The sequence below is a fragment of the Natator depressus genome, chromosome 9 (genome assembly GCF_965152275.1).
Source record: "Natator depressus isolate rNatDep1 chromosome 9, rNatDep2.hap1, whole genome shotgun sequence".
Classification (NCBI taxonomy): domain Eukaryota; kingdom Metazoa; phylum Chordata; order Testudines; family Cheloniidae; genus Natator; species Natator depressus.
In genome coordinates, this window is record NC_134242.1 from 99324717 (window position 1) to 99345912 (window position 21196).

The window sequence follows — 21196 nt, forward strand, 5'->3', positions numbered from 1 at the left end:
CCGCTGCAGTTCTTACAGCTAATGAAATTTACACATTGACTAGCTTTGCAAGCAGTAACTGATTTCTCAGCTAATGCAAAGTGGTCTATATAGCTTATGTAGCATAAGTGTGCAAGAATTGGTAGGTAAAACAAAGGCATTTCTACCACTACAGCCATCAAATAGATTCTGAGTTGAATAATTTAGGTGTTTTTCAACTCTCAGGTCATAGAACAGTGTAATTTAAACCTATTGTACACCTGTTTCCCCAGCACAGTTTGAGGAATGCAATTAGGGCGATCAGACAGCAAGTGTGAAAAATCAGGACAGAGGGTGAGGGGTAATAGGTGCCTATATAAGAAAAAGCCCCAAATATCAGGACTGTCCCTATAAAATCAGGACATCTGGTCAACCTAAATGCAAAGACCAGAACAGCCTGGTTGTCTGCTAGGATTTTTTGGAGGAGGACTTAGAAAAATGGCATTGCTTTCACAAGCAGGTGTGTTTTGAAATTTTTCAGCCCATTAGTCAATAGTTTTCATAGATATTAAGGTCAGAAGGGACCATTATGATCATCTAGTCCGACCCCCTGCACAACGCAGGCCACAGAATCCCACCCACCCACTCCTGCGATAAACCTCTCACCTATGTCTGAGCTATTGAAGTCTTCAAATCGTGGTATAAAGACTTCAAGGAGCAGAGAATCCTCCAGCAAGTGACCCGTGCCCCATGCTACAGAGGAAGGTGAAAAAGCCTCCAGGGCCTCTTCCAGTCTGCCCTGGAGGAAAATTCCTTCCTGACCCCAAATATGGCGATCAGCTGAACCCTGAGCTTGTGGGCAAGACTCACCAGCCAGAGACCCAGGAAAGAATTCTCTGTAGTAACTCAGATCACACCCCATCTAACATCCCATCCCAGGCCATTGGGCCTATTTACCATGAATAGTTAAAGATCAATTAATTGCCAGAATCATAATCATACCATCTCCTCCATAAACGTATTGAGTTTAATCTTAAAGCCACATAGGTCTTTTGCCCCCACTGCTTCCCTTGGAAGGCTGTTCCAAAACTTCACTCCTTCACACCCTTCTGACCTTAATATCTATGAATCTATTGACTAATGGGCTGAAAAATTTCAAAACACACCTGCTTGTGAAAGCAATGCCATTTTTCTAAGTCCTCCTCCAAAAAATCCTAGCAGACAACCAGACTGTTCTAGTCTTTGCATTTAGGGTGATCAGATGTCCTGATTTTATAGGGACACCTTTATTCACAGATTCATAGATTCATAGTTTGATGGGGAGGGGGAGAACCTAATTTAAAAAGTTTGAACTATTTTGTGAAGAAATACAGTTTTCTACTCATATGCGCTACGCTTCTACTAATATAAAAATGTCTAAGGGTTTTAAGCCCGTGCACAATTATGTACTATCAATCAGCTCAATAAATTGCATACCCTAGAGGGATTGTTATAATAGACCCTGTACAATTGTTTCAACATCTCATTTTTAATGAATGCCCAAATATATATGTAATCAGTACGACATAAGGGTCCAAATTAATTCCTTGGTGAAATTAATTATTACACCAGGGATGAAGTTGTCCCAAAAACTCCAACAGAGTCCCACGCATTTTCAAATTTGATAAACATTTGGGCAGCCCTATCAAACAGACCATAAAGATGTCTTCCGAGCAGTTGCAATCAGTTAGGTGGGTAAGATGCATTTGGAGAACAACATGTTTACTTTCCCAATTAAGCCTTTATGTGATCAAAAGGACTATCAGGCAAATACAGCTGCCAAGCTACGCTCACTGCACCAAACAAGAGTGCGGAGGGGAACAGAGGGGGGATGGTTTTCTACTGTGTATATCATTGCATGTGTAAGGGGACTGTTGCCCCCTTACTAACATTCAGTGGGGGTGTTTTAGTTGCTAGCTCCCAGTGCTACAAAGGGGGAAGGGTGATGGGGAGTCAGCACCCTGAGACTGACAGTCCCCAGGAACAATGGGGAGAGGCCAATGCTCTAGGTCAGCCTGAATGACAGGGCGGGCAGGCTAATCAGGGAGTCAGGAGCCCAGGGAGGTCCTGTCCTCCGTGTGAGCTGGATTTGCCTGGGTCAGACAGAGTGGGGCCGAGCTGAGGAGCAGAGCTGGGCCAGATCCAGAGGGACCAGAAAAGCAGCCCAGAGAGAGCAGACCTGTCCTGGGAGCAGAGCTGCAGCCCCAGAGCCAGAGGGGCCAGAGCAGCAGCCCAGGGAGCAGGTCCGTGCTGGGAGCAGAGTCACAGAAGCAGCCTGCAGAGCAGACCTGTCCTGGGAGCAGAGCTGCAGCCCCAGAGCGAGCAGACCTGTCCTGGGAGCAGAGCTGCAGCCCCAGAGCCAGAGGGGCCAGAGCAGCAGCCCAGGGAGCAGGTCAGGGCTGGGAGCAGAGTCACAGAAGCAGCCTGCAGAGCAGACCTGTCCTGGGAGCAGAGCTGCAGCCCCAGAGCCAGAGGCCCAGCCCAGAGAGAGCAGACCTGTCCTGGGAGCAGAGCTGCAGGACCCAGAGCCAGAGGGGCCAGAGCAGCAGCCCAGGAAGCAGGTCAGGGCTGGGAGCAGAGTCACAGAAGCAGCCTGCAGAGCAGACCTGTCCTGGGAGCAGAGCTGCAGCCCCAAAGCCAGAGGCCCAGCCCAGAGAGAGCAGACCTGTCCTGGGAGCAGAGCTGCAGGACCCAGAGCCAGAGGGGCCAGAGCAGCAGCCCAGGAAGCAGGTCAGGGCTGGGAGCAGAGTCACAGAAGCAGCCTGCAGAGCAGACCTGTCCTGGGAGCAGAGCTGCAGCCCCAAAGCCAGAGGCCCAGCCCAGAGAGAGCAGACCTGTCCTGGGAGCAGAGCTGCAGGACCCAGAGCCAGAGGGGCCAGAGCAGCAGCCCAGGAAGCAGGTCAGGGCTGGGAGCAGAGTCACAGAAGCAGCCTGCAGAGCAGACCTGTCCTGGGAGCAGAGCTGCAGCCCCAAAGCCAGAGGCCCAGCCCAGAGAGAGCAGACCTGTCCTGGGAGCAGAGCTGCAGGACCCAGAGCCAGAGGGGCCAGAGCAGCAGCCCAGGGAGCGGGAGGCAGAGCAGCAGAGACCAAGTGGTGGGGCTGGCGCAGTCCGGAGCTGGGTGCGGTGAGCAGCTGGGGAGACCGAGGGGGACCCTGGGCAGCGGGCCCAGCACAGGGAGACGCCTCAGCCAAGGGGCTCTGCAGGCCAGGCTTGGATCATAACCCCGACAGGGCGGGGGTGACACTGGGCAGAAGGGTCCTGCCACTGAGAGCCTGAGAGCGTGTGGCCACCGCCAGAGCGAGTGTCCAACCCACAGCATCCCTGCAGCACGGCCAGGGCTGGAGCAGGGGCCTGGGACTTACAAGGAACAGACTGTGAACAGCCCTGACGTTCCAGAGACGCTGTTTGTGATGTTCCCTGCCACAGAGCGGGGTGATGTGTTCCCTTTAACCTTTCCCATTTTCCCTTATTCTTTTTAAAATTAATTGTTGATTAAATAACTTGCATTTGCTTTAACTTGTATGTAATGGTCAGTGGGTCAGAGAAGTGCCCAGTGCAGAGAGAGTACCCCGGAGTGGGGACACCCTAGCCCCTGTCCTAGGTGACCGCAGCAGGGTTGGGGGTCGAGCCCCCCAGGAATCCTGGGCCCAGCCTTGCTGGGATTACGAGGACTCTGCCAGACAGGAGAGAGGAAGGGGAGTCCTCAAGGGCAGGGAGGCCACTGGGTAAAGGAAGTGGGAGCGAGGACTCAGATCCTTTTGCTAGGCCACTTCAGCGGGGTAGTGCAGAAGCCAGGAAAGTTCCCCACAAGAGCGGGACTATTCCCCCGCTTACACATAGGTGACTGGGTGTATTACGGTGTATAGGCTGGGTTTGCTGCACTGCCCATCATGTCGCGTTTGTTTGTAATTTCCCATCTGTCTGTACCTATCAGCTGTCTCTTGTCTGCTTGGATGGTAAGCTTTTGGGGGAAGAGCCTTTGTGCTGTGTTTATACAGCACCTAACACAGGGGGGTCCTGGTCCGTGACTGGGGCCCTTAGATGCTGCAGTGATATAAATAAATAATGATCGTAATAACGTGTGAGGCAGGGAGGTTGTGTTTGACTGAAGCATCAAGTCTTCGCCACACCTGGTTAAAGGTGATCAGACACAGGGCAGTGGTTAGCCCAGGGCATTACCTCCCGAGTACCTACGTAAACCAGCATTTACTCCTCTGACAATAACAATGAGTCCAGTCTAGCAAAATGCGTCCCTGGGCTGCCCAAGTCGTGTAAACACACATATGAAGCCACCGCAAAGGCTGGTTAAATCTAGGGAAAAGCTTGGTCTGTCTGCCGGAAAGTGAAAGACTCAACTTCCTGGACTGGACCCATCTGCCTCTGTTCATCCACCCCAAAGCAATGCAGTGTGCCTTGGAGTAGGTGAGGGGATTTCCCCAGCTATGTCTGCTAAGAGAACAAACATTACAACCCCCCTGGGCAGCCCCCATGCTTTGCCAGCCTCCTGAAGTATTGCTGAGGAGGGCTTTAACTTTTCTTTGCATCTGCATTGTCATCACTGTTTATAAAACAAGTTTCCAAGGGAAGCTAAATTAGGAGCTGAGAAAAATAATAAAGAACAACGTAATCAGATGTAAGAGGGAGATCATTTCATTACCTGAACCAAGGCTCATTATTCACCATTTCTCTGGGAAGAGCTGATAAACTCAAACTAATGAGTCTTAGACCAAAGAACCAAAGAGGGACTATCTACTTCAATACTGTAGCATACCAAGCAGGGAGCAGATTTTGTGGGTAGTGTAGCTTCCCGTACAAAGTGAAACAGCAGTGAAAAAAGCCAAACCAATATTATCTTCTGTTACTAGAGAAATACAGTGAAATTATAGAAGTATCTTACAGATACAGTAGTTGCCCTTACAGAGTCCCCATTCACCAACAGGTAGTAGACATGGGGGTGAGTTGCTATCAGGGCACTTCACCTTTCTGTTTTAAAGTTGTGTAGTGACAAAACCACAAGGAGGGGGATGATTTCATACTTTTTTGGGGAGTCCAGAGCATTTGGTAAGATTACATTTGTATAAATATCCAAAATATAATAGATACACTCACTGTCATATTTTCTATATAACCCTTCTGCCAGGTGTCGGCAGTAGCAATAAGGAGCAGTTTCAAATATTGAGGGGGACCCTCTTCAAACCCACAAACACCTCTAGCCTGAGCCCCACCCAGCATTTCTAGGATGACTAAATACCTTCCCTACGCACCCTGTAGAGACAATACTTCCCCACTCTCAATCATTGTACAAAACACGGCTAACTTCACTGGAGGAATGGTTACTCAATATCAGCTTGGGAAAACACAGCAACAGTCTAAGAGAATGACAAGTAAATCACTCCTCCATGGTAACTTGTACAGTCATTGGTTAACTCTGTTCCCCATCCACCAGTGCAACCATCCAAGAAGCAAAATGCCCTTTACAGTGTCATTTCCCCTTCCCCATTCCCAGCCCCTTCCCCTTAACTCCACTCATGGTTAGGTGTCAATGATAGCATAGGCCCTGAGATCACTCAGGCAGGCCTATCTCCAGTTTCATAGATAGTGCAGCTTGGTCCTGGCCTGAGGCTTCACCACCTTTCATAGCTATATGGTTGAAGCTTTATTTGGATGCTGGCTAGAAAGGACTCTGGCGTTGTCTCCCATCAAAGAGTCTTCCCAGTGATGCAGGGCCCTTATTAAATGGAAACCAATACCATATAGGACCCTTGTACAAAATCTTTGCCACAAGCTAGGAGCTCTTTTTTCTAACCAATTCTGAGTTTTGTGCACAGTTATGGTGACTCCCAAAGCGTCAATGGAGGAATTCTGGGTGGGAGGCTTATGCAAATGAAGCTCTCTCTGTAGCTGTACTTCTCCCTTTTCACCAATAGATGGAGGCAGAGCACGCCTTTCCCTCTGGAGCTTCTGTCCCTCTGGAGTTCTGGGTAAATAGCTTATGCAGATGAACCAGCTCTGTGGCCATCCTTACCCCTGTTCAGCAACAGATGGGAGCAGAGAGCTCCTGTCCTTCTAGAGCTTCTGGCTCCAGGGCTTACCCCTACACTGTTCCCATTCTCATTTTCACTGAAGACAGCAGTGTACAATCCCCAACATCACTTAATTAGCCCCCAGAATGTTTGCAGAAGTTGCAGAATGTCAGGCCCCTTTCAGCTGCACTGGTGTGCACCGAAGAAATACAAAGAGTGCTTAAGGCTTTACTCTACTGATCCACTCACCCTTATTTTTTTCCTTCTCCAAAGCATTTGCTCATGCAGGATATTCTCCGGTGACAGATTCCCAGGAATCCCTCAGAAAGTTCACACCGTATTTCCCCACTGGATTAGAATGAAATGAGAAACCCTAGAATCATAGAATGCCAGGGTTGGAAGGGACCTCAGGAGGTCATCTAGTCCAACCCCCTGCTCAAAGCAGGACCAATCCCCAACTAAATCATCCCAGCCAGGATGTCAAGCAAGCCTTTAAAACCTCTAAGGAAGGAGATTCCCCCACCTCCCTAGGTAACACATTCCAGTGTTTCAACACCCTCCTAGTGAAAAAGTTTTTCCTAATATCCAACCTAAACCTCTCCCACGACAACTTGAGACCATTGCTCCTCGTTCTGTCATCTGCTACCACTGAGAACCGTCTAGATCCATCCTCTTTGGAACCCCCTTTCAGGTAGTTGAAAGCAGCTATCAAATCCCCCCTCATTCTTCTCTTCCGCAGACTAAACAATCCCAGTTCCCTCAGCCTCTCCTCATAAGTCATGTGCTCCAGCCCCCTGATCATTTTTGTTGCCCTCTGCTGGACTCTTTCCAATTTTTCCACATCCTTCTTGTAGTGTGGGGCCCAAAACTGGACACAGTACTCCAGATGAGGCCTCACCAATGTCGAATAGAGGGGAACGATCACATCCCTCGATCTGCTGGCAATGCTCCGACTTACACAGCCCTAAATGCTCTTAGCCTTCTTGGCAACAAGGACACACTGTTGACTCATATCCAGCTTCTCGTTCACTGTAACCCCTAGGTCCTTTTCTGCAGAACAGCTGTCTAGCCACTCGGTCCCTAGTCTGTAGCGGTGCATGGGATTCTTCCGTCCTAAGAATAGAGTAGAGGAAAAACTTAGTGGATTCCACAGCCCAGCAAAGGTTTCAGTAGCATTAGCAGGAGGTAGCACTGCCAAATGCATAGTCTGCATGAAATTCTCTGCTCGTGCAAATGGAGGCAGTTTCACTGGCTTCCGTGGCGTTTTGCACACCGGCTCTGGCATGGCAGTCTTCTTTGCACTGACCCACTGGCGAAATCCCATTGTTCTCAATGGAAGGGCTGAAAAACAGAGCCCAAAATGTCTGAATTCTCAAAGTGGAATTTAACATTAGAAATGTCTTGATTGATTAAAAAAAGGGAAACTGAATGAGCAGATGGTGGTTTAGCCCAGATGGAAATGATGGTATATTCTACTAAACTAAACTCGTAAATTAATTTAGAAAATAAAGACAATATAAGGGAGACAAAAAATCTTAACCTCCAGGATAGCGAGAGTGGAACTCAGCAGCTGGAACTGTGGAGACAGCCTGGACGTAGACTGACTTCCAAGCACGAGAGCTGGGAACCAAGAAGTTCAGTTCAAGCCACCGTCTTCATGTGAGTAGTTCTATTGTCGTCAGGGGCTCTGTTTGCATGATTAAAGTTGGGCAGAGTTCAACCCTGTTTCCTGGCTCCTTTCTTGACAGGGACCAGGATTCTGTCCTGGTAGAATTCCAATACCAGGGGGAGTGAAGGCAAATGTTTGACGTCTAGGATGAAAAAAGGAGAAATAAAGGTACAGCCATTTCACTAAAAATAGGCTTTCCAAGTGAAAACGTTACAGTGAGTTGAGAACGTAGACTGTTTGCAGATGTAACCCTTCTGCCAGCTGGAGCCGGCAGCAACCAGGGCGGGTTCAATATCTAGGGGTTCCTTTTCAACAACACAACACAGAACCGGCTCAAGCCCCCGTCCAGTCACCTGGAAAAATTACACCCCATCCCTGGGAACCTCTGAGAGGCAATACTTCCCTACTCACAAGCGCAGAGTCTGAGTGTAGAACAGAAACTTTTAATGAAAGGAGGGAAGTCGCCCAACATTAATTAGGGAAAATGCCACAAGCGGGATTCATAATCATAGAACTGTGATCAGGACACCCACCCCCGAGGGCGTGGGGCAGAGCCTTCTGCCCCCTGTTCTTGAGTTCTACAACCGAAAATTCCTTTTCTGTGCCCCTCTGCTCCCTCTCCACACCCCACTCACAGGGGTTATCCTGGGTCAGAGAGGATCCAGGGTTCAGAGGCGCGTCTGTGTGAGTTCCCCTCCCACCCGGGGAAGAAGACCACTTGCTTGCTTTGCCATCTGAGTGCTTGTTTTGGCTGGGTGCCCCGCCAGCTGCTGCCCCTCACCACCCGGCCGTCTTGCCAGACGCTGCTCCTCCCTGCCCGGCCGCGCTGCCAGCCGCTGCTCCTCCCTGCCCTTCCGCGCTGCCAGCCGCTGCTCCTCCCTGCCCGGCCACGCTGCCAGCCGCTGCTCCTCGCTGCCCGGCCGCGCTGCCAGCCGCTGCTCCTCCCTGCCCTTCCGCGCTGCCAGCCGCTGCTCCTCGCTGCCCGGCCGCGCTGCCAGCCGCTGCTCCTCCCTGCCCGGCCGTGCTGCCAGCCGCTGCTCCTCGCTGCCCGGCCGCTGCTCCTCCCTGCCCTTCTGCGCTGCCAGCCGCTGCTCCTCCCTGCCCGGCCGCGCTGCCAGCCGCTGCTCCTCCCTGCCCGGCCGTGCTGCCAGCCGCTGCTCCTCGCTGCCCGGCCGCGCTGCCAGCCGCTGCTCCTCCTTGCCCTTCCGCGCTGCCAGCCGCTGCTCCTCCCTGCCCGGCCACGCTGCCAGCCGCTGCTCCTCGCTGCCCAGCCGCGCTGCCAGCCGCTGCTCCTCCCTGCCCTTCCGCGCTGCCAGCCGCTGCTCCTCGCTGCCCGGCCGCGCTGCCAGCCGCTGCTCCTCGCTGCCCGGCCGCGCTGCCAGCCGCTGCTCCTCCCTGCCCGGCCGCGCTGCCAGCCGCTGCTCCTCCCTGCCCGGCCGCGCTGCCAGCCGCTGCTCCTCCCTGCCCTTCCGCGCTGCCAACCGCTGCTCCTCCCTGCCCGGCCGCGCTGCCAGCCGCTGCTCCTCGCTGCCCGGCCGCGCTGCCAGCCGCTGCTCCTCCCTGCCCTTCCGCGCTGCCAGCCGCTGCTCCTCGCTGCCCGGCCGCGCTGCCAGCCGCTGCTCCTCGCTGCCCGGCCGCGCTGCCAGCCGCTGCTCCTCCCTGCCCTTCCGCGCTGCCAGCCGCTGCTCCTCCCTGCCCGGCCGCGCTGCCAGCCGCTGCTCCTCGCTGCCCGGCCGCGCTGCCAGCCGCTGCTCCTCGCTGCCCGGCCACGCTGCCAACCGCTGCTCCTCGCTGCCCTTCCGCGCTGCCAGCCGCTGCTCCTCGCTTGTCTTGTCTTATACTGTGTCAAACTAGCACACTGGAGACTCTAGACAAGGGTTTAGAACATGCTTTGGCTTTAGGGTACAGACCTGTCCCCTGGGGGAAAGTGGAAGGATGTATTCTGCTCCCCGCCAGCTGATGGCATTTGCCCGTCTTGCTAGATGGGTCACTATTGGCCAGTCACCACCCAGCTTCATTAGGAGCAGGGACTGGCCAAGATGGCCTGCACCCTGACCTGCTTGCGGGCTGATTAGCTAATGTCTCCTCCACCTGCTACCTAGAAACCTCTACTTCTCCCCACCGTATCACAAGTCACCTAGCGTCATAGGGTTGTGGCCACTATCTTAGTACAACTGCTACATCACCCCCTAGCTCTGACCCCAGAGTGCTGGCAATAGCTGTTACTTCTTCCCACACTTGGACAAAACTCAAACAGGAGCTGCAGGCTTTGACCCACAGGAAATCCTGCTAATTGGGAGTTTGTCCCATCCGTCCAGTAGTCCCATGATACCAGGACCTAGAACCTTGGTGACGGGCCAGGACTATGGCTCTGGGGCTAATGGTAGGTCCTAGCAGCATCCTGCCCAGCACAGAAACTCCTGGGGGCCAACCTACTGCTCTCAGACAGCTGCACTTAGCCGCTGCCATTCTAGGCACATGCCCTATCTTAACCACTGTATGAAGGAAAGAAAGAAAGAAAGATGTCACTTCCAACTTGTTGACAGAAACAAATAAAAGATTCCACCAATAAAACTGAATATTCATGGAAATTCTCCATAGTGAATAAAATACCCATTTCCTGAGCGGCTCTGAATAGGGGAGAGTTTCTATGACTGATGCCAGGAGCCCAGTTGGACTAGTTTAGTCACCGTTGCCACATCTAATATCGACACCTTCCTTTTCAGCTGATCCTGTGACCTTCCCAGTGTCATGTCTCCACCCTCGTTTTTCCAGTTCACGTGCTCTTGAGTCTGATCCATACCCCAATAATCACCGCAAGGCCCTTCTGCATGATTTTTTAATTTGTTTAATCATTTCACACTCTAGTCGTTCACTTTAGTCAGGTGCATTACAACAGATTCCTCTAATTAGTTTAGTCTTCGTAATAACTCCGTAATATTCTACATAGTTACTAATTTCTCCCCAAACAACTCCTTCTTTGCCAATATTGCTATATCTTCCCCTTCTATATTTCTGTCTTCCCTACATAATCCATAGCTGTGACTATTTGTCCCTGACTAGCCTTTTCATTTCTTTATGTTTGTTGTTAAAGCCTTTGAATGAAATTTGACTAAAGAAGAACACTGTAGACTAAAATTCACAAGCAAGGTAGTTAAAAGAGCTGTAGTTAGCTGCAGAGCTCTGGGTGGCTGGCGAGCTTGTCTCTCTCAGCAACAGAAGTTGGTCCAATAAAAGATATTACCTCCCCCACCTTGTCTCTCTAATGAGCAAGGTAGTAATTCACCCACGTCTAATCATGCTAGTCGTTTAACAGATGGAGGAAATCTTTCTTTTTCATGTTCTTAATGTTTTATTTCTACCTTTTTAATAAGCACCAGATACAAGTTAGCTTGCAGGGCTTTGAATATTCATGAGTGCAATAAGATATCAGCTTTTTCTGCGCACTGCAAATGGGTGTGCATAGTATGGTGCATACTATGGCACATGCCATATTCAAAGTTGAATTCCAACTCCCATTGTAAATGTTTTCCCAGTCTTCCAGCAAGCAATATCATATGGGGCTCAAGTGTTGTCCAGACGTGAATTGTTTTTGCAAATGTTGAGCAATATTAGTTCAGCCATTTGCCCGTGGGTGTGCGCAGACACATATATATTCGTTGGGCATGTGTAATTTGAACTGCTGGACTGATTTTTGTTCAAACTTGGCTTACTTTGTAGATCTCATTCACACAATTTGAGTTAAACGCTGGCATTGGTGTCGTACATCTGAAATCTACACGACACGTGGAACTGATGAGAATCAGACATTTCCCTGGGAACAGAATTGCGCTATCCTGTTAAGTGCTTTTATGAGCAAAAGAATGTCTCCACTTTGCCCACCCAGCAGAATCCTTGCCCTGCTCACCCAGAATTCTGAGTATCCCAGAGGCTGAACGCAGGGGGAACCTGGACTAATATTTTAAAAAATAATCTATAAATATGTCTGTGGTTTTAGCTTGGTGTAACCAGCATGGGAGAGGCCTGAGAAATCTGGGAGTTTGAAGGGGAATCTCAGGAGAAATCATGAGCTAAGGAAAGGTATAATATAAAAAAATACCAGTGCCCCAAAATAGACTGCATGTTTGGGCTCAAACCTATGCTGTCTGCTGCTGTCCAAATGCAGGCGGTCAAAAATATGACTGATTGAAATTCCCAGGTTTGGTTATGCTCCTTTTCCCCGCCACTTCCCAGACCATCTGGTGGCTTGCTGCGGATCCGATCCCAGGAGTGAATGTCAACAGAGCAAAGAAACAGACAAGGAAATCAATTATCAGGTCCCTTCTCCCTGCTAGGCCTGATTGCTTTTCGCCATGCACAGCCTCCAGTGCAGAAAGACAGCAGCATCTGCCTATCACCTTTTATTAGCCAGCAACCTTTAGCAGCCATTGTTGCATGGCAATATCATATATAGTGCACCCTTTCCCTTTCTGAAGCATTGATCTTTTGGGCCGTGCTTTAAGCTTCCTGTACTCGTATTTCCCCTGGAATGTTTAATACCCTTTTTAAAAAAATGCCCATGTTTACTTCCCCCTGCCTTTTGTCTCATTACTTAGAGATCATAGAATCATAGAAGAGTAGGGTTGGAAGAGACCTCAGGAGGTCATCTAGTCCAACGCCCTGCTCAAAGCAGGACCAACCCCAACTAAATCATCCCAGTCAGGGCTTTGTCAAGCCGGGCCTTCAAAACCTCGAAGGATGGAGATTCCACCATCTCCCTAGGTAACCCATTCCAGGGCTTCACCACCCTCCTTGTGAAATAGTGTTTTCTAATATCCAACCTAGACCTTCCCCACTGCAGCTTGGGACCATTGCTCCTTGTTCTGTCATCTGCCACCACTGAGAACAGCCGAGCTCCATCCTCATTTGAACCCCCCTTGAGGTAGTTGAAGGCTGCTATCAAATCTCCCTCACTCTTCTCTTCTGCAGACTAAGTAAGCCCAGTTCCCTCAGCCTCTCCTCATAAGTCATGTGCCGCAGCCCCCTGATCATTTTTGTTGCCCTCCACTGAACTCTCCCCAATATGTCCACATCTTTTCTGTAGTCGGGGGCCCAAAACGGGACACAATAGTCCAGATGTGGCCTCACCAGAGCTGAATAGAGGGGATTAATCACTTCCCTCGATCTGCTGGCAATGCTCCTACTAATACAGCCCAATATGACGTTAGCTTTCGTGGCAACAAGGGCACACTGTTGACTCATATCCAGCTTCTTGTCCACTGTAACCCCTAGGTCCTTTTCTGCAGAACTGCTGTCTAGCCACTCGGTCCCTAATCTGTAGCGGTGCATGGGATTCTTCCGTCCCAAGTGCAGGACTCTGCACTTGTCCATGTTGAACCTCATCAGATTTCTTTTGGCCCAATCCTCCAATTTGTCTAGGTCACTCTGGACACTATCTCTACCCTCCTTCATATCTACCTCTCCCCCCAGCTTAGTGTCATCCGCGAACTTGCTGAGGGTGCAATCCAGCCCCTCATCCAGATCATTACTGAAGATGTGGAACAAAACAGGCCACAGGACAGACCCCTGGGGCATCCGCTTGATACCAGCTGCCAACTAGACATTGAGCCATTGATCACTACCCCCTGAGCCCGACGATCTAGCCAGTTTTCTATCCACCTTATAGTCCGTTCATGCAATCCATATTTCTTTAACTTGCTGGCAAGAATACTGTGGGAGACTGTATCAAAAGCTTTGCTAAAGTCAAGATATATCACATCCACCGCTTTCCCCATACCACAGAGCCAGTTATCTCATCATAGAAGGCAATCATGTTGGTCAGGCATGACTTGCCCTTGGTGAATCCATGTTGACTGTTCCTGATCACCTTCCTCTCCTCCAAGTGCTTCAAAATGGATTCCTTAAGGACCCACTCCATGATTTTTCCAGGGACTGAGGTGAGGCTGACTGGTCTGTAGTTCCCCAGATTCTTCTTCTTCCCTCTTTTAAAGATGGGCACTATATTTGCCTTTTTGCAATTACCTGGGACCTCCCCCAATTGCCATGAGTTTTCAGAGATAATGGCCAATGGCTCTGCAATTACATCAGCCAACTCCCTCAGCACCCTCGGATGTGTTAAATCCAGCCCCAAGGACTCGTGCATGTCCAGCTTTTCTAAATAGTCCTTAACCTGTTCTTTCACCACTGAGGGCTGCTCACCTCCAGGGCAGCAGTCTGGGAGCTAATCTTGCCTGTGAAGACCAAGACAAAAAAAGCATTGAGTACTTCAGCTTTTTCCACAACATCTGTCACTAGGTTGCCTCCCCCAATAAGTAGGGGTCCCACACTTTCACTGACCTTCTACTTGTTGCTAACATACTTGTAGAAACCTTTCTTGTTACCCTTCACATTTCTTGCTAGCTACAACTCCAATTATGCTTTGGCCTTCCTGATTACACCCCTGCATGCTCGAGCAATATTTTTTTACTCCTCCCTTGTCATCTGTCCAACTTTCCGCTTGGATTCCCCTCTTTCAATTTCTTGTTTTCTCTTTACCTTCCCTTCCCGGTGCTGTTATTTTATTTTGGTAGAGAGTCCCACTATATAAATCCATGATATGCCCACACCTTGAGTACTGTGTGCAGTCCCGGTTGCCCCGTCTCAAAAAAAGATGTATTAGAAATGGAAAAAATACAGAGAAGGGCCACAGAAATGATGAGGGGTCTGGAACAGCTTCCACATGAGGCGAGATTAGAAAGACTGGGCCTGTTCAGCTTGGAAAAGAGACGACGAAGGGGGATTGAGAGAGGTCTATACAATCATGCCGGGTGTGGAGAATGTGAATCAGGAAGTGTTATTTACTCCTTCTCATAACACATGAAGCAGGGGTCACCCACTGAAAGTAATTGGCAGCAGGTTTAAAACAAACAGAAGGAAGTCCTTCACACAACACAGTCAACCTGTGGACCTCATTGCCAGCCGAAGCTGTGAAGGCCAAAAGTATAACTGGGTTCAAAAAAGAATTAGATAAGTTCCTAGAGGACAGGTTCATCAATGGCTATTAGCCAGGGGTCAGGGCTCTGGGTGTCCCTAAACCTCTGACTGCCAGAAGCTGGGAGTGGAAGACAGGGGATGGATCACTTGAAAATTGCCCTGATCCATTCACTCCCTTTGCAGCGCCTGGCACCGGCCACTGTTGGAAGACAGGATACTGGGCTAGATGGACCATTGGTCTGACCCAGTCTGGCTGTTCTTAATCCACAGGGGGGGAAGTGAAAACCTCACAAGCTGGCAGTCCCTGACGCTACGTCTATCCTGCAATCATTGGTTCAAATGGTGCTCAAGTGGCTTTATAGATTCATATACACTAAGGTCAGAAGGGACCATTATGATCATCTAGTCTGACCTCCTGCACAACTCAGGCCACAGAATCCCACCCACCACTCCTGCGAAAAACCTCTCACCTATGTCTGAACTATTGAAGTCCTCAACTCGTGGTTTAAAGACTTCAAGGAGCAGAGAATCCTCCAGCAAGTGACCCGTGCCCCATGCTACAGAGGAAGGCGAAAAACCTCCAGGGCCTCTTCTAATCTGCCCTGGAGGAAAATTCCTTCCCGACCCCAAATATGGCGATCAGCTAAACCCTGAGCATATGGGCATATTTCACCAGCCAGATACTACAGAAAATTCTTTCCTGGGTAACTCAGATCCCACCCCATCTAACATCTCATCACAAGCCATTAGGCCTATTTACCATGAATATTTAAAGATCAATTAATTACCAAAATATGTTATCCCATCATACCATCTCCTCCATACACTTATCGAGCTTAATCTTAAAGCCAGATAGGTCTTTTGCCCCCCACTGCTTCCCTTGGAGGGCTGTTCCAGAACTTCACTTCTCCAATGGTTAGAAACCTTCGTCTAATTTCAAGTCTAAACTGCCTTTACTCTAGCTAGCTTGGGCAGGGGAGCAGCGAAGCTCATGGCAGCGCAGAATTCAGCGTGGGCTCGCACCGCAAGAGCTCCCTGGGGCTCCAGACAGACCTGTACCGCCTGAACTTACGTGCCAGCTGCCACGGCTTCACTGCTCTGGGACCTGAGCTGGCTGGATTCACTGCAATCACAGCCCACATTTCAGGCTAGACATACCCTGTATTCTCCTGATTCGTCCTTTGCAGAAGGGGTTGGAGACACCTCTTACCTGCTCTCAGGACATCCACTGGAGGCCAGGGTTATCTATATGGGGCCTCCTTGTTTCCATATGCCGACCCTGGTCCTTGGCTCCCCTGGGCACTATGGTTTCTGCAGGATTTTGTTGGGTGTCCCCAAGCTGAAAGTACTATCGGTGACCCCCTCCTTGCATTCCCCTCCCCAGCTCTCTCATGCCAGCAGGTCAGGCAACGTATCCTGGGACAACAATGGCAGCTGCCCAAGGAACTCCCTGAGAGGCGGTTGCAAAGCAAGAGGGGAAAGTGACGAAGGTCCCTGCAGACCCTGGGGCTGATGCCCTGCTCCCTGTGTAGGCCCGTCACAGTGGCGAACGTGTGTTCCCTGTTCCCACCAGCCTGGCTCGGCCGTGGCAGGAGAACGCTGCTCGGGATACAGCACTGATACTCATACCGCGTGATCTGGAGCTGGCCCCTCAGGGGCCTCACAGGCAGAGGTGCCTCTTGGGTAGAGCTGGTCAAAACCATGGAAAGACACCAGTTGGCCATCAGACAACGCAGGGATGGCCAAGCTGAAGTGTTCGGCGGGCGCATTGACTTCGACAAAAGTTTATACAGAAAAAAGCTGAAATGAAACATTGCAACTTTCTGGTTTTGTTGCCAAAATGTCTCCTTTTGACAGGGCAAAACCCTCTTGTTTTGCCTTGAGCATTTCAGTTTATTTTGTTTTAACTTTCTTATGCTATTGACCTATTCACTTAAATATCACATCACACTTAGATGGCTGTTATACAGTAGATGGCTTCACATTGCGTTACGCTGTCACGACACGAACAAAATGAAGAATACAAAACATTTCAGCGTTCCTGACTCAAAGCTGGGGGCGGAGGGAGCGGGGGATTGGCACTCCGCAGGACACCGCAGCTTCTCACTCAGGTTCAGATGGAAACCAGAGCTCAAACTGGAGGAATTCCTCACTGAACGGCTAATCCATTTTCTGAGCAGCCCTGCTCCTGGGCACCTGGTGTCCACACTCCCAGGGCTTTAGTACTCCTCATGTGGCTGTGAGCTCTGCTGAGCAGTGTGTGTGGGGCTGGGGGGGGAGCCAGTCCCATTGGCAAGAGGAATGAGCTGTCCCCTTACTCCCAGGAGTGCTTAGCTCTGACCCACGCTGCACAAGGAGCAGGGCAAAGGGCTCTGCACACTCGCTCCCCCCTGCTCCCCACTGCATACTTGTGCAAAGGCCGGGGGTGGGGGGGGGGATTCCAGCCCTTCTGGTGCAGGCTGGAGAACAGCAGCGACCATTGGGACTGTACCGTTGCAACCAGATACTGGTTTCTTGCCGCAAAAGCCGCAGACAAAACTAATGTGTTCCAGCCCGAGCTGCTGAAGAGCCCATTTGCCTGCACCAGGTTGATAAATGCAGTGCAGGGACGACAGAGCCCCAGTGCAAAGAGGCTCATGGACATCAATGCATTCTGCATGGCAGTGCATGCAGCTCCCATCACCTTGTCTCCATGTGCCGAACTACACAGCTTCCCTGCAACGGCCTTTAAGCTGCCAGGAGTGTTGTGGTAGGAGACACCCCCCGCCCCCCAGAAATGGATGAGACAACTGGGGAGCTGAACACGTATTTGCTTGAATCGCTCTGCCACAAAAATGCGGCAGTTGGTGCCAGCCCCTTAGGAATGCACAGGGGCCACGCTGCCAGGTGTAGCAGCTAAAGCAAAAGCAAATGTCTGTCCATTGATCACAAGGGAAAATACCTTTGTGCCTCGGTGTATCCGGAGGGGTGGTCGGGGGCCTGCCAGCTGAGCGGAGTGCAGGGGAAGCCATTGTTTTTCGATGGCATGTTTTGCGGTAATTGCTGCCTCGTTTGCACTGAGCATTCTGCAAGGCCAGCGGGAGGGGGGCATTGCTTCGGTTTCCCTTTATTCATTGCTCCTTCCTTCTGCCTATGACTGTGTTGGGGCAGTGGGTCTCATGGCCCGGGAAGCAACGCCCCCACACACCCGTAGTAAGGTTACGTTCTAGTCACGGGCATTTTTAGTAAAAGTCAGGGACAGGTCACGGGCAGCAAACAAAAATTCACAGCCGGTGACCTGCCCATGACTTTTACTAAAAACACCTGTGACTAAAACTTGGGCGGGGAGGATCATGGCGAATTTTCATGCATCACCCAAGTGTGAAGAAGAGCAATAGATACCATGAATCAGATTCCGGTCTCAGTGACACGAATGTAAATCGGGAGTAATGGCAGTGAGGTAAAACTGCTGTGAAATGGGTGTGAGGCCAGAATCAGACCAAGAAATTTAGCTACAAGCATTTCTGCTTTCAAATGAAATCCTTAGTGAAGCCTCTTATGAACACAGAGAAGAGCGTAAGCTAGGGGCCATGTCTGAGTCTAACAGTCCATATTAGGCGTGGCAGCAGACTCTGGAATACAACAAACAGCTTGTGTACCTTGCCATCTCTTCCCCAGCGCTGTGCCATGATACTGCATCTTAGGAGTGCACCTGAGCGAGAGAGGAAAGAGAAAAAGCAGCAAACCCACACTGTCCCCTACTGGCCAAACACCAACATGCACTGTGACTAGAGAGTAAAACACCCCACCCCAGGGCATTCCGTAGACATTAATTAGGGAAGGAAGGAAGAGGGTTTGGTCAAAAGAGGGGGGAGGGGATTTGACAAAAAATAGCTATTGACATTATGAAAGCATTCACATCAGTCAAAAGCTTCTCACTCTACTGCCAACAATCAAAACTCACATTTTCATTTGGATTCAAACCGAATGGAATCGAAGTGATGGTTCTGTTTGGTTTTTCTGCCCTTTCCCTCTCCCCCCGCCCCCAAGGGAGAGAAAGAGGGGAAAGGAATTTAAAAAAAACCCATAAAAGTATTTGGTTCAGTTCAATTCAGTTTGCATCAAGATTAAATTGTTTGTTTTCAATGATTTCTTCCAAAAGGGGAAAAAAAGATTTTGAACAAAACAAACCATTTCCTTTGTTTGAAATATTTTGCAAAGGAGAATTCCCATTGTTTGACCAGCCCTGATGCGAGCAGGGTGCTGAGCTCAGCTTTAATGGACTGTGCCCTCCCCCAGGAGCTGTGCTGGAGATCAGCTCAATCGACTCCCGAAGAACAAGGACTGAATGGGTGAGGAGACAGCACAGGTCTCAGCTGTTAGGCCAAGGGCTGTGGTGGGGGAATCTTGGCTCCTAAAGACATGGAAGGAATTGTGCCCCACCAGGAGTGGCAGCCAGGGGCCATGCCAGCCACCAGGGCTCTGTAGTCTCGGGAGTGATTTCCCAAGAGTCCTACCTGTGAGTGGGTTTGGCCCATATGGCTTGGCCTGATTCCCCAGGCTCTAGGGAAGCTGCTTGCTGTCTCGTTTATGGGCCGCACATGGGAGGCCGAGCTGGGATAGGATCATGAAAGTGATTCAGGGAGTTCCAGCCAGGGAAGCGCTGCACGAAGAGAATGAGGAGAGATGTCCTGGCTGCTGCAGCTGGTGGAGCTCCCAGCAGCATGGCACGTTTGGGGTACACGGAGAGGGGTGTATTATCCACTTTCTCCAAAGCCCCTGTTTACCCTCTGCTGAGCCTCTGGGTCATGTTTTGGGTTGGATTCACTTTCCCCCCATTTGGGGTATGAAATTCTATTTATAGCTTAACCTCTGGATTCTTTCTCCGCTCCTTCCCTTGCCCTCCCTTTGCCAGGCACAGATCACTGCCCCTCCTCACACCTTGCTAGTTCTTCTGCTTGGTGCAAGGCAAGCTGGAGCCAGGGAGATTCTCACTCCCAGCCTCTCTCTCTGTCCCCAGCCTCCCACTGGAGAGCAGCTCCCGGATCATGGGGTTGGGGCCATGAAAACCCTGGCCCCAGAGCCTAGAGGCTGCTCTAACATATTCAAGCTAATAGCTTCCAAGGGGGCTGTTTGCCAGCCCAGGAGCAACAGTGCACTCCAGCCAAGCCTCCAGCTTGCCCCATCTCCCCAGGGCAGCTGGGATCAGGTGACACAGGACCTGACTACATGGGCTCAGTGATAGCCCTACACTTCTCCATGCTGGAGGAATTGCCAGCTAGGGAAACCAGGCTGCTATCTGGGCCCTCTGCACTGGGTCTGGATTGCAGCTCATGACCAGGTCTGTTATGTCTGTTCTGGCTTCCACAGTAAAACACCTCCAGGATGGGGCTTCCCTCATCCCCACTTCAGGACACCCCAGTCTTGCTGCACTACAAAGCTGCTCTGACAATCTCAGGTAAGAACCGCTGGTGCTTTCTTCAGGTGATTTTCTACCCAGTGGGAGACAAGAGAGACCAGTTGGATCATCTGGTTCCAAAAGTTGTAAAAACTCTACATTTTATTTGCTAAAAACAGTAACACGATCGTTAATTTATCATAAAAATGCCAGTTCAAAATGTAGGTCTGTGTATACAGCACAGCCAGCCCTCAGCTCTCCGGCCCCCCTCCAGCCCAGAATTAGTAAGATACCACTGAGCGGAACCGGTACTTGATCACCCTGCCATGTTGTTTAAAAAAAAACCCCACAATTAACATGCGGGAAAAATAAATCCCACCCAACTTTTTAAATAATGCAAAATAGAAATCCTCTATTCTACAGGCACAAGTTTCAATTGTTCATTTAATATGATTTCTGTGTGGGGCTGGGCTTTCCAGGCAATGTCTGCATGGTCAGCACCCCTTAGCCAGACCACCCATTCCATATTTGGCAGCAAATGAATGAACAAATTCAATGCTCCGAAATCTCACGAGATTTGGTGTTTGTTCTTAAAGATACAGCTCCTGGAGTCATGTGATTATGTGCAAACCTCAGCTTTCATTTAAAAAGCAAAGTAAGTTTCTAGCCCCATCAATGCCAAGAAGAGCTGAAAACTGTGAACCCTAAACCCACAAACACCAGAAGGCAAATAAAAGAACCCAACTCTCATGGTTTTTAAGCCAATCCCATGATTTTGGGGGTCCCCACTCATGATTTTGGAGTGGTTGAGGCTGGTATCATTGCAAATGCTGAATGGCAATTATAACCTACACTCAGGGTGAAATTCTGCTCTCCTGTGCAGATCACCAGCACAAGGTCTGGGCAACACTTAAGTCCCACCTGTGCTCTATGTTGAAGGCTTAAGTAGCATGCAGGCCTGGTGCGTCGCTTCTGCCCAGGCAGAGCTTTGCCTTGAGTGTGGGCTCCAGAGAAGGGAAGGATGGGTAAAGCTGTGCGTGGTGCAGGAAAAATAGAAGGACCAAAAGCTGCAGGGTGAAAGTTTCTACTGCAGGGTCAGTGCTAAGGAAGCTGGGGTTGCGAGGACCAGACAAGTGAATGCTGACTGTATTTACACC